This window comes from Castor canadensis, chromosome 1 (assembly GCF_047511655.1).
Source record: "Castor canadensis chromosome 1, mCasCan1.hap1v2, whole genome shotgun sequence".
In the NCBI taxonomy this organism is placed as follows: Eukaryota; Metazoa; Chordata; class Mammalia; order Rodentia; family Castoridae; genus Castor; species Castor canadensis.
The window spans coordinates 150,910,067-150,922,617 of NC_133386.1; the positions used below are offsets into that span (position 1 = coordinate 150,910,067).

At 42.8% G+C, this 12,551-nt stretch overlaps 1 protein-coding gene across 1 annotated transcript in view; it reads left to right on the top strand.

The window, feature by feature from the left end:
• Nucleotides 1–12,551, top strand: part of Parva (parvin alpha) — a 149,454-nt gene that overhangs the window by 74,536 nt on the left and 62,367 nt on the right. The gene's annotated exons all lie outside the window — the stretch shown is intronic.

The window sequence follows — 12,551 nt, forward strand, 5'->3', positions numbered from 1 at the left end:
GCTTCAGAGGCTATTTTGGACCCACTTTTCCCTGGTGTCTCCTTGCTGTGGCTTCTCCATGGGGGGAGGAGGCATGTCAGTGTTTCCCCAGTGGCAAGGACTTGACTGAGGTATAACCTTGGTTGTTAACAGGAACATGCACTGGGGTACCAGGCAGTGCTAGTGGGCAGAGGTCAGTTGGTAGAGAGAGGAGGCACACCATGGTATTTCAAAGAGCACCATAGCCAAAATTCAAAGGTAGTTGCTAAAGATGGATTCCGGGGACCAGGACTAGGCCACTGAGATCATTGTCACCCAGTGCATGTAACGACCCAACGGATTTCGATGTTTTATGACTCTCAGTCCACTGTGTGGCTGTTGCCTCACAGACATACCTGAAGCACCCTGGGTCCTCAGCCCTGGCCTGGGGAACAGAGAACAACTGGGGTAGGATAAAGCCAGGCTAGGAAGTTAAGGATTTTAAGGTAGTATAGGCAGCTGGATACAATGCTTGGTGGTCCATCCAGAGCAGAGCAATTCTGCTGTCACGAGGTGGAGTTGAGAGGTCCCATCTTCCAAAGAAGGGACTGGCAAAGTTGTCGAGTGGCTGTGGTCTGAGAAGAGGCTCTACTAGATGGAACGAGATCTTTAACCATTGTATTCCCAGAGCCAACTTGGTGACGGGTCTGGGGAAAACTAACTGTGATCGCATATGTATTTGTTTCCTAAGGTGGCCTTGATAGTGGCATATTATAAGTCAGGGTCCCTGCTGCAAATGATGACATGATAAATTGTCTAACTTGGGTATAGCTTAATAAAGGGTTTCATTACAAAGCAGCAGACTAAGTATATTCCATCTTGGGGCTGGTAACTATGGGAAGCTGTTACTACTCCAAGGCCTGAAGGGGCAAGGGTAGGAATGGCACCTAGTTCCAGGGATAGAGAAAGGGGGGAGGGGAGGGCCCCCTACTGTTATAAACCCCCACTTGTAGTTAATGGTGACCCCACAACAAAGAGATCAGAAAATAAATAGTCCAACTGCCTCTCCTCTTGCTCCCAGATTTCTGGGAGTACTTCCCCTCTTGACCTAATTTAGCTGAGGGCAGAGAGCAAGTATGCCCACTGATGCTGCTGCTCCTGGGCAGGGAGCAAAAGACAGAAATGGTTCTACCAGGGCGAACCCTGGGCTTTTTGCAACTTAATTCTACCGATGGATTGTCCCTACTGACATCCTGCCTGCCTCAGTAAGATTGGGCTCACGCCATGGGGAGACTGGGACTTAGGCTAAAAAAATCTCTTATTTCTTAGAGTTGACAGGAGCTGGGAAATGCAGGGTCTGGCACTGTACCTTTAAAATAACAGCTTGCTCCATACATATGGGGGCCATATGTCCTCAATTTTCCAGCACAGTCTCAATTTCAAATATTCTGTCCCATTTTACCCATAAGAACACTGGCATTTGTCAGATCACATGTTCCAATTTTTGATTCAGAAAATATGGTCACTGTATCCCTATACCACAACAAATGCCAGATGGTTTAAAGAGCTAATTTTTTTTAATGGTATACTTATCCCAATTGTTGAGGAAAGACAATTTTCTGACTATTGAAGCAATTGAAGAAATTATCAGTGACAAGTTTGATGGGTTCAATTACATTAAAGAAAAAAAAACCCCACTTTTTGGGGGGTATGAAGAAAATCAACAAAACAAAAGGAAAAAGAGAAGCAATTGATTGGGAAAATAGTTGTGATAAACATGATATTTAAAAACTTAATATCCAGATAACTTTGGGGGAATTTTACAAAAATCTGAAAACACAATTAAGACTTCATTGGACAGATGGTCAAAGGATATGAGCAGACAATTCACACAAGAGAAATGTTCACTATAAACAAATCTTAGAGATGTTAACTAATTAAAGTTAAGATGACTATGAGTTACCTTACCACACCTATTATACTATCAAAACTAAACAAAAACATAAAATCTAATGTGAGCAGAGCTTTGTAGAAACAGATGCACTAGACTTTGAAGAAGGCATTATAAATTCTTTTTATTTTATGTATTTATTTAGAGAACAGTGTGGAGATATGCAAAGAGATCACAAAACCAAACTTTCACTCTGACTCAACCATTCCACTTTGGAAGTATACCCCAGGAAATAACACTTGATATATGTGTCATTTTACCTACACTGAAACAGCCCCAATTACCAACAATTGTGTAACGGCTTAAATATATTGTGATAGATTAGAATAAACGAATATTTTATTATCATTAAATTACCAAATAGGTTCACTTTGTAAATATGTGCAGGGATAATATTTTAAATGTTAAGTGACAAAAATACAATGAGATTCTATGGCAGTAATGACTGTGGTCATGTGAAAGCTAGTCTTTGTCAATTATAAGGATCAGATAAGAATCTGAATTTTGCAGATCGTTGGTTTCCTATGGCAAAAGTGTACTCTATGGTTTCTGGCCCGTTGTTTCATTACTGTTGGCTTTAGAGATCGTAACTAGAACCAAATTTTCCATAAAAAATAAAAATACGAACATGACTCCAGCCCCTATAGGTCTGTGGAATAAGTTTCAGATGCGAATGCTGGTTGCCTCTTTTGTCAGATCCCTTTATGGGATGGATTGTTGTTTCCAATTCTGTGTTGTATACATTGTTGACTCTATGTGTCTTGTCTTTCTGTCCTAAATGTGACTCATGAATGCCTGGGCACCTGGCTGTAACAGGTGATAGGTTCTTTCTATGTGTTTCTCAAACTTTATAATGTAGCTGCTTTTATTTGACTATAAAATTGTCTCAGGGCCATCTGTGTAAAGATCAATCTAAGGTCTCTCCTCGTTGTCAATGCAATTTATATAGTTTTGTGGTATTTTTAAAGCCTCAGATACTAATCTTCTAAAAATACAAGTGCAGGTGGGTGAAGACAAGTCATTATAAAATGTGAACTTTTCAAATACCTAGTCCACGTTCCTCTGATAAATATGTAGCCAGTGAGGGCTGGTGTGCCACCCACCATGGGCTATGTTGGTGGACATCATACTTAGCAGGGAGCAAGGGGCCAGAGCACATTGCTGAGCCCCAAACCCTGCAAACAGTATCCCAGTCTGTTTGGGAGTCACTGACCTTCTTCTAGGAAATCTAAATCCCTTTGGTGCCTTGCTCACTGAGACAGCAGCTATAGGAATTATTTGTACTCAGATCCCCTCAGTTTGTAGAATTCCACATTTCAGCTGTGTGATCTGAATTTTCGTAGTAGAAAAAAATGGGAAGAGGAGGCTGAGGACAGTTTTATGAGTGCCCTGAGTTCATTTACTGGCTCTGAAAGTAGATGCCATGTATAGTCTCAAAATTTATAAAAGGAAAAACTAAAGAAGGGAGGGAGGGAGGAAAGGAGGGAGGGAGGAAAAAAGAAAGGAAGGGAGGGAGGGAAAGGAAAGGGAAGAGGAAGGGGGAAGGGGAGGGGAAGGAAAGAGGAAGGAAGGAAGGAAGGAAAAAAAAAAAAACTGCTGTAGGGCTCCAGGTACCCATCACAAAGACTTCTTCAAGTACAGGGAGTGAACACAGGTTTTAAAGAGCTGGGACCGCCATTCAGAGCCCAACCTGAAGCCTTGCTGGCTCGTTGGGCTTCATCTCCTCATATGGAAAATGTTAATGATGACACCTACTTCTTGGGGCTGTTGTAAGTTAAAAACTAATAATTTTGTGAAGCGCAGAAATTAATACCTGGTAGAGATTAAACCTTTAAGAAGCACTAATTCTCTCCTTCCCTCACCTGCCAGGGTACCTTGCATGCAGAAGTGCTGACTAAATAACTTGCAGGGCTGCAGTCTGAATTTCCTGCTGGGCAGTAGAGATCATCAAAACTCATAGACACTGGCTTTTGCTGTGGTCATTTTGTGGCATAGCCAATTACAACAGTGGAAGGGTGAAGGCAGGGAGGGATGGGACTTGATCAGACTTTTCCTCCTGGATAGGATGGGCACTAAGATTGCCAGTCCTCATGCTACATGCATGGGGCACAGCACTGTGTGATCACCATGCTGAAATTCAACAGTCTATGACCATGTGGTAGAATGTCATCGCAATGGGTAGGCTGAGTGTGGTTGCAGGAACTTGGGGTAGGATAGTGCTCAGATGTCCAGCAAGGCAAGTGGGAGCCTCAGAACATTCTGGAGTTTTGATCCCAGGTACTGTCAGAGGTACTTGCACAGGGCTCTGGGATGGGGTTTGATCCACCGGGACCAAGGCAGAATCTTCATGATAGTAACAGGCTGAGCACCTGTCTGTGATTGGAATAAGGTAATGTGTTGGGGTGGAGGCTATTGTTCAATCCACAACAGCCTCAAGCCAAGATGGGTCCTGGAAACTGAGGCAGGACAAGCTACAGCTGAGAATCAGATGGTCTCTGTCATGGGGAGGGCAGAAGAGGGGACACAGCCACTAGAAGCCAGGGTGGGCCAGACCCTGTCTGTCTCAGAAGTAGACTCATTGCCACTGAGTTAACATTTGGACTCATCTCCACAGACGTCAGTAGACATTACTCTACTCTTCTTCAGGGATGGCCTGCTCCCTTCTCTTCTTTCTGTTTTCTCTTTTTTTACTTCTTTCCAGCTTATCTAAATCAGCGTGAGCTGACATTTAATGAAGAAGCTTTATCAGAATTTTGATGACAGAAGGGAACTGTATGTAACAGAAAATCCCATATATTGTAGTGGCTTTAATTTTTGGTTTAATCATGTTGTTTAATTTATTTTGAAATTTTAAATCGCAATAAAGAGATTTTTATGTTTATCAAAAAGGTCATAGATTTTAAACGGTCCTGAAGCACCATTTAAGGCTCTGTGTTCTCAGCAACTTCTCATGGCTTCCTGTGAAGGGCTCTCTTCATTGCCTTACTGCTGCTCTTTCACTTAAGGCAGATTTCAGCTCTCACTGTTCTTTCTTCCCCTTTCGAGCCAGAACAGTAGTTCTCTATGGGGCCATTTTGCTCCCCATCCCCACCAGGGGACATTAGGCAATGTCTGGAGACATTTTGGGTTGTCATGACTGGGGGGGGGTGGTGATGCTAGTGACTTTTAGTGGGTAGAGGTCAGGGATGCTATTAAACACCTCACAATGTACAGGACAACTTCCCACATCAAAGAATTACCCAGTCCAGAGGTCAATAGTGCCTCTGTTGAGAAGCTTTGAGCTAGATTGTAGTGTATTATGAGTTGACGTGATGTCTTAATAGTCTCCTCTCAAGATTTTTGCAAAATAATAATCACCACTAGCAACTAACATTTTCAAGTACTTACTGCGTGCCTGGCATTTCAAACCCTTCCTGCATATTCACTCTTTTTCATAGAGATCATATCATCTTATTTTACTAAACTGAACAGCATGAGAAAACTGAGACATGAGAAAGTTAAGTAACTTGCCCAAGGTCACACAAACTGGTAACATGGTAAAACAAGCATTGGTAATATGAATAGTAACAATAGTACCAGAATATTTATTAATATTTTTAAATCAAGAGCTTTGTGCATGTTCACTCATTTTCATCTTCGCCATGACCTGTGAAGTAGATATTCTCCAATACTCATCTCAGATATGCAGAAACTAGGACTCGGGGGACTTGCATTTATGAATTTGTATAATTTTAAATTAATCTGTCTCTCCAAGAGTACTGTAATCTCAAGAATACAAGGACCTTTCTGCTTTCTTGTGCCTCATAGCCACCACCCTGTTCAGCTCTGGACTTGGTAATAGGAAGGAGAATAAAGCATCTAGGTGTTGAGTGCCATGGACGGACCAGTTATGGCTTGACCAATGTGCCATATCGTTTGCCTTGATGTTTTCCCATAGTTCTTTTGTTCCACTGGACCTCAAAGTTCATCCAATAAGAGGATCTTGTTCTTATCATCATGCAGACCCCCCAAACTGACAGGAGCTCACTGAGAGCCCTATGGGAACTTATCAAAACAAGGAAGACATCTGATCTCTAGTATCTATAAACTCATGACCATGTTAAACCCCCAGACTTTCACATACTCAAAAGTCTCTACAACCCTGCTCTCAGAGCAGGGATAGATGCTCATGTCCCTATTTAATGAAATTTGATGACACATGAGGCTAGGTAGAAATACTTTTTTTCCTGTCTGATATCTGGATATTTTCAGAACCTAGATAATTTTATCCTATTTACATCAAGCATGCAGGTAACTCTAGACTTTTATATCTGTATTATTTCTGGTGAGGTATAATATGATTATGAATGACAGTAATTGACATTACATGCTTTAATTAAATTTCCTTTGCTGTGAATCAGAACCTTTTAGTTCAGTCCTACGGTGCTATTTCTAGATTTCTCTTTTACATACTCTAATGCATTAGGCTGTAGATATGACATAAATTCATTTTTATAAGTTCTGTATCCCATAGATTAAATAAGACAATGCATGGAAGGGGCTCCGCTTACTCCCAGTTATGTGGCAGTTATTAAAAATGTTAGCTGTATTTGCATATGCAATGCCATGTAGCTGTCAGTTACTTTGAAGAATATTGTGGTTCTTAGATGACAGTCATAAAGTTGACAATTATGGGGTTTTTGTTTGTTTCCTTGCAGTGCTAGGAATTGAACCCAGAGCCTTGTGCATGCCAGGTAAATGCTCATTCACTGAACTACAGCCCTCACCCAAAGTTATGAAAAGATCCCCTTTCCCCTTTTTCAAATTACCATGGATAGCACAGAAATCATATCCTAGGATTTCTCCTCTAGGACTTCTTGGAATTTTATCTTTTTCCAAAGAAGATAAGTACTCGTTAGCCCCCCTGCCACTGTTGCCCTCCTGTACCCCAGCCTAACAAAACAAAACCCCCCATCTGCTACCTGGGGCTATGAACCTGCTAGAGAGGAGGGTCTAGGTGTCACCTCATTCGGCCTAACCCCTCCGTTCATTTGCGTACACAAGCATGTTGCCTGGGGAAGGCACCTGAGGCTCCTAAGCACCCCAGAACAATGCACACCTGGGCCTTCCAGATCAAATAGAGCAGAGGGTATGAGTTCCCTGCTGAATCTGGCTGTGGAGCCACCTTCTGTCTAGACACTTCTAGGTCTGACTCTCAGCAAGATTATTTTTGTCCCCTCGCTTAGTCCCTCCCACACCTGAGGCAGGGAGAATTTGATGCAGGGTCAAATTCTGCATCAAAGGACAGACCACTGTGGCAGGCATCCCTGCTGTTACCCCATGATCCAGCATCTTGGGAACCAGTCCCGGATCCACAGGGATACTCCATCAGAGCACAGAACCATTCCCTGCTTTGTCTGCAAGTAGAAACAGGCAAACAGTACCAGAACCCACCTCCTTCCCCTGGCAGAGCTTTTCATTAACCCAACTGGCCAGCAGCCCCCAGGGGCCACAGTGAGAAATATTTAAAAACAAGAGAGTGTTCTTCTTTTCCTTAACACATACCTAACATTACAAGTTCGTGCTTCCAAATGTGTCTGTAGGCATTCTTACACCTTCGCTTTCTAACTGCAAGCTTAGGTTCTCTCTCCTAATAGGTCTACTTCTCCTACAATTGAGAGAAAGCTTTGGGGACACAGCTGTACCCATACCGTGCCTCTGCCTTAAGTAGATGCTCAGAATCTTGAGTCTGTGCATGGTCTAAGAAATTTCAAAGTCCCTTAGATGAGACTCATTGCTTAGTGACCCCCCCCTCCCCGCCCAGCATTTGATCCCTTGAAAGTGGCCAGCCCAGTGTCCACCTGTGCCTGCTCTGCCTAGGCACTAAAGGTATAAACCCCACAGTAGCAGAAACAAGCAGGCAGTCCAGATTTCAGGTTGCCAAGAGGCGTGAGGCAGAATTCTGCTTGCTTTGCAGCAGGTCTATGAGTCTCAAGTGGCATCATATTAAATTATATAGGCAGCCACTTGTTCTCAACTGATGCTCTGTGCTGAGTCGTACCGAGCAAGCAGCAGTCTCCTTAGGAAACGGTTGGAAAGATGTTATAGCTTCACAGACCTTCAGAACTCTGAAGATTGTCCCAAAAGCAAGGGGCTGTGGGATCCCACAGAGAGAGTACAGCTCTGGGCAGAAGAGATCATGATTGTGACTGCAGTTGGAGACCATGGGCTGCGGGGCACTTTGCCCTAAAGGTAGGTCCAAGCCTGAATGGGATTGGACATGCCAGAATGGGGGTGAGTCTCTGTTGGGGGTGCCCTGACCCAGCTTCTGGCTCCTCTCTGGGATTTGTATTTCTGAAATGGGGACCTCTGCCTCTTGCTTCTGAAGCTTTTATATTCATCTGACCTGCATTAGCCTGGCAAGTTAGAGATGGTTGTGGAGGGGTGTGCGTATGTGTGTGCACATGCATGTGTGGGTGTGAGATGTTTATGAGGCAGGGAAGGAGGTGAAGATGAACAAAGAAATGAAGAAGTGAAGGACTTAGGCAAGAGGGTTTTAACCTCTGAAGCTGCACAAGGAAACATTTGGCTTGTGAGCTGTCGCCTGCTAACTGTTTTTCCTAAGAACTAACTATTAGCCAGCTCTCCTCTACGGCTGAAGCAGAGAGGGTGTTGTAATTCTCATTGATGACCATAGTATGAAAAAGACAAGTGTCTCACTTTAAGAGCGCTGATCCAATTTTCCCACCTAGTTTGGAATAAATCGATTAAAACTGGGGCTGACATAGATTTGATTGATGTACATAGCAAGATTTCCTTCTCAGCTTCCATTGTAGGTTAAACATGGTTTGAAAATTTACTTTTGGGTGTGTGGATGAGCCGAAATGCTTCCCTGGGAAGTTTGACAGGTTCAAGGTTATACCATTTTGGGCCCTTGATCTGGGTTCTGAAAAGGCCAACAGCACATGTTATGTATATTTTAGTCTACGGCCATACCACCCTGAACATGCCCGATCTCGTCTCGTCTGAAAAGGCCACAATTTATATATTTTTGGTGGTACTAGGATTTCAAGTTAGGGCTCCGCACTTGCTAGGTAAGTGCTACCAATGAAGCCCCATCCCCAGCCCAAGACCACAACTAATAGAGGGGAAGAGGGTAGCCAGGAGCAACTTTCAGCCATGTGGGGGCTGGCCACAGTGAGTCATTGTCCCTTCCAGGAAAGTGTTTGTGTTAAAGGTCCTAGACAGAGAGGATGACAACTTAAGGGGGAAAGCAGGAGATCAAGGATATCTGGAGGCTACAACTCACCCTAGAAGCCCTGAAGCAGGTGTTTGCCTATAGATTGTGGTGTACCCTGGGGCAGACATAAAGGGAAGGAAGGTGGTGAAAGGGTCCCACGTGGCCACTGAAAGAAAAGTGCATTTCATTGTTGATCACTACACTTCTGTAGTGACCAATGGGGATGACTATTTTCCTGATATTTACCAGTTATTTCTAGTGATTTTTTTTTTAATTTATAAAAATGGTACTTATTGTGTTTTGTTAGTTTCCCTTAGGGACATTGGAAGACATTTATAATTGATGTTGTTAATGAAGTCATTATGAATTAAAAATTATGAATGCTGTTTGCTACATGAGCTACATGAGCCTGACATTCTTAGTCTGACAGGTTGCTTGCCCTGATCTGCCTCCTTATTTCACAAAACAAGCCTGTGGTTTACTCTGCTCCTCTCGCCCAAAATCCAGTTCCAACGTGCCATTTAAAAAAAAAAAAAGCAAGAACTTCTGACTATTGGAAAATTTCTAAAATATACATAGGTAGAGAGAATAGTGTAGTACACCCCAATGAACCTGTCAGCCACTTCAACAGAGATCAACCCATGGCATATCTCATTTCATATACAACTCCCATCTGAGCTGGAAATTTATTTTGACGTAAATCCCAGGTATAAAATTTCTGTGTGTGTGTGTGTGTGTGTGTGTGTGTGTGTGTGTGAGATACAGGCCTTACACTTAAGAAAACTATATTACTTATAGAAAAAAATTAGCAATTTCTTAACATTTTCAGCCATACTGTCTCAGAATTTTGATCACTTATTATTTTTATAGTTTGTTGGAATCAAGATGGAAATAAGGCCCCTATCGAACGTGTATTCATTGTCCTTTTCATTCCTTGAAATATGTTTACTAAAGAAACCTGTAGAATTTCTAACAGTCTAGATTTGGCTAATCTTATGTCATTTAACATGTTCCTCTGATCCCTGTATTTCCCCAAAATTGTAGATGTAGGAGAAATAGCAGTGTGTCTCCTAGGGATGGTGGGGAGGCGTTACCATTGATCATCATTGCTTAGACGGCTGATTCATTAAGGATTTCCAAGTGGTGATATTCATCCAGTCAGTTGTCATTTGTTAGTTGAAATGCTTTATAAACTTTTGCAAGGTTGGGTATATAGCCCAGTGGTAAAGTATTTGCCTCATATGAGGGAGACCCTGGGCTCAACCTCAGCACTGCAAAAGAAAAAAAAATCTCTCATTAAAAATTTGTTCAGCCTACAGTATAGTTTGATTTAGAAAGGTGGAATAATGTTGTATTTACCAATTTTCAAAATGAATGGAGTTCTTAGTGTCTTCCAGAGGTTACCAGTGAAGTGTATTTTGTTTTCCTAGTAACCTTATTAACTCATGGATTTAAATATAGTTGGTTTGCTTCAGTCCATGTCTGTTATTATCTGTATTGATATATATTTTTTTTTCTGTCTTTGGCCAATGAAAGCCATGGTTTATTGGCTGGTTTTTGGCAAGAAGATGACCCAGGCTCTTCTCTGCTTTGTATATTTTAAGGCCTAGAATCAGCCATTTCTCCAAGGAATCCTGATTCCTTTTAGTGGAAAATGACATTGCTCTTCAGAGATCCAGGTGCCATGGGTACTAACACCACTTTTTCCTACCTCTGAAAATTCATCCAAACTACTGCCACCCCTATTAGCAGCCCCACCACCCACTGGGACCATCACAGCCATCACCCCACTGCCTTCCATGACATTCTTAACATATTTCTTCCTCACCCTACTTGGGTGACTTCGCCACTTGCTCCAAAATGTTCTTCTACATTGCAAAGCCTTGTGTGGGCCTGTTTCTATTCCTTCTTTCACCGTGCTATCACTTTTCATCCATTTGAAATCTAAGACAAGGGGACAGATAATTTCTTAAAGTCTCCGAGTTTGCTTCTGAGCTTGTTTGGCTTGCCAAGTCATACTCATTCCATTAGCTCATCTCTGGGCCGTCCTTTGGCCTCTCCCAACACTTACCCGTTACCAGGCATTCGTGGAGAAAAGGTGATGAAAGGGCAGACTGGCACTTACTGAGTGCTTACTCAGGCAAGTACTACTATGCTGGGGATTTTATTTGTGTTGTGTCATCGAAGCTTCGTTACAAACCTGTGAGCTAAGTTTTATGATTCCCACTGAAGAGGGAGGAAAGTTAAGGAAGAGGCAGAATTGAGATTCATTCAAGATCTTCCTTTCTCCAGAGCCCAGGCTGCCTCACACTGCCTTATCCTGGTAGTATCTGTCCATGAAGACTTCTGCATGGATGGATTCACTAGGGAATCTTTTCACAGCCTCCCTACAAACTTGTAACTCTGCTTTTTTTTAATCCTGTGGCTCCCCATTGCTTCCAGGATTAAATCCATACTTAATGTGTTCTGGCTTATGTGGCCCTGGCTTAACTCTGTGGCTACACTCCACAGTTGTATTACCCTCCAGCCAATCTTGTCACAGTGTGTCAGGACGCATCGTTCTCATGTCTCTAACCCTTTTGTACATCTTGTACTCTCTTTTAAGAAGTAACTGAAGCACTTCCTCCTTTGAAAAGCCCTCCCTGATTTCTACTTCCAGGTGAGCTAAGTGATTCTTCCTGGGACCCGGCAGAGTATTCTACTGTACTCTGAGGCTGGTTCTTCTTCGTCTGCTTAACCCCAGGACTCGCATAGTGCCAAATGAGCGTTGCTCAGCAGTGCTTTGAAATGCATATTTAAATGAATGAAAAACGTGTGGTACCGGCTCTCCCGTGCTTGGTCACCTGGGTTAAATGTTACCTTTTTTGAATGGTCTTTATAGTTTCCTGTGGCCTTTGCTATTCTACGCTTGTGTTGTGCATGTTTATTTTTGTCTATAAGTGAAATCATGCCCTGTGCTTGGAAGATGCAACTGGAATGAGGCTCCCGGCACATTGCCTTGCACATCGTCAAGACCCAGTAATTATCCATTGAATTGAGTCAAATAGGGGGTTGTACAAAGAGAAGGTGCAGGGGACGTGTTGGGCCTGCAATCAGCAGCACGCCAGACAGTTAAAGCATCTCTGATTTGCTACAATTTCTTTTAATAGCTTCTCTAAACAGATTGGCTGTCAACATGGATTGTTAGTTTAGGGGAAAAGAATAACCAGGGAGGTGCGACAGCTCTCCTGCTGCACAATGACTGGCAGTCATGGCTGTTACCAATGCCATTGTCCATAAATTCCCAGGTCTGGACAGGACTTCCTCCTTAGGGCTGAGGAGGTCTAAGTGATAAGCAAAAATGATTCAAGCCAAATGTCTTGAACCCCAGTGCTGGGAACAAGCACACATTTGCTCTCTCTGCTCCTCCATTTCTGCCTCAGT